General features: G+C 42.0%; 1 non-coding gene across 1 annotated transcript; it reads right to left on the reverse strand.

The window, feature by feature from the left end:
- Positions 1 to 495: 495 nt before the first annotated feature.
- On the reverse strand, positions 496 to 567 carry TRNAQ-CUG (transfer RNA glutamine (anticodon CUG)). Its single transcript has one exon. It is a non-coding gene; the product is annotated as a tRNA-Gln (tRNA).
- Between the last annotated feature and the right edge of the window lie 260 nt (positions 568 to 827).

An 827-nucleotide genomic window follows, 5' to 3' on the forward strand; every position in this document is an offset into this window, starting at 1 on the left:
ACTTGTGAGTAGGCAATGCGATCTATGAAGTTAAGCAGGAAGGACACGGTTGTGATGGGCCAATAGTTGATGGGTACAGATGAGTACAAAGATGTTTTTTTTAAGGAGCGGTGTAACCCAGATTGCCTTAATGTTGACAGGTATCACACAAGTCTTAAACGAGGCATTGATGAAGTCAGTGATGATCGGGGTAACAGTGGGAGCACAAAGTTTAATGATAAAGGCCGGGCAGGAGTCAAATGGAGGGTTTTAGAGACGGGATAGTGTGGTGTGGATATTATAAAGCAGGTTCTCTGCTCGGACAGAACGTCAATGTGCACTTTTCCCATACAGATGAAAGGCCTTTTTGAGAAGGGCGAGCCTAGCAACTCATTTTATATGGTTGGCAAGGATGCCTCTGGCTTGATGCTAAAACGGGAGGTTACGTTCCTGGGCTTAGGATTCAGTTTGAAATAATTTCATATTAAATATAGTGATGTATAAAAAAAAAAGCACAGGTCCCACCGAGATTTGAACTCGGATCGCTGGATTCAGAGTCCAGAGTGCTAACCATTACACCATGGAACCTTAAGTGTACAGACCAACTCATTCCATCTGAGAATTCTGGAAATCTGATTTAGGCAGTTATACATTTACACAAGGGATAAGTCAGTGTCATTGTAGCTGCATGAGCGATGATTTCGAAGCTAATAAAGACAATCAGGCTGTTCAAATGGCTCATAAATAAATTCGGAAGATGCTGAATTACCCCTCATATGATGGTCGACTTATTTTTAATGAGGCACGTGGGAATGCGTTTGGACAGCGATCTCATTATCTTCTTAACA

The sequence above is a fragment of the Ambystoma mexicanum genome, assembly GCF_040938575.1.
Source record: "Ambystoma mexicanum isolate Mex_15411 chromosome 12 unlocalized genomic scaffold, UKY_AmexF1_1 Mex_chr12_unloc.2, whole genome shotgun sequence".
NCBI classification, from domain to species: Eukaryota; Metazoa; Chordata; class Amphibia; order Caudata; family Ambystomatidae; genus Ambystoma; species Ambystoma mexicanum.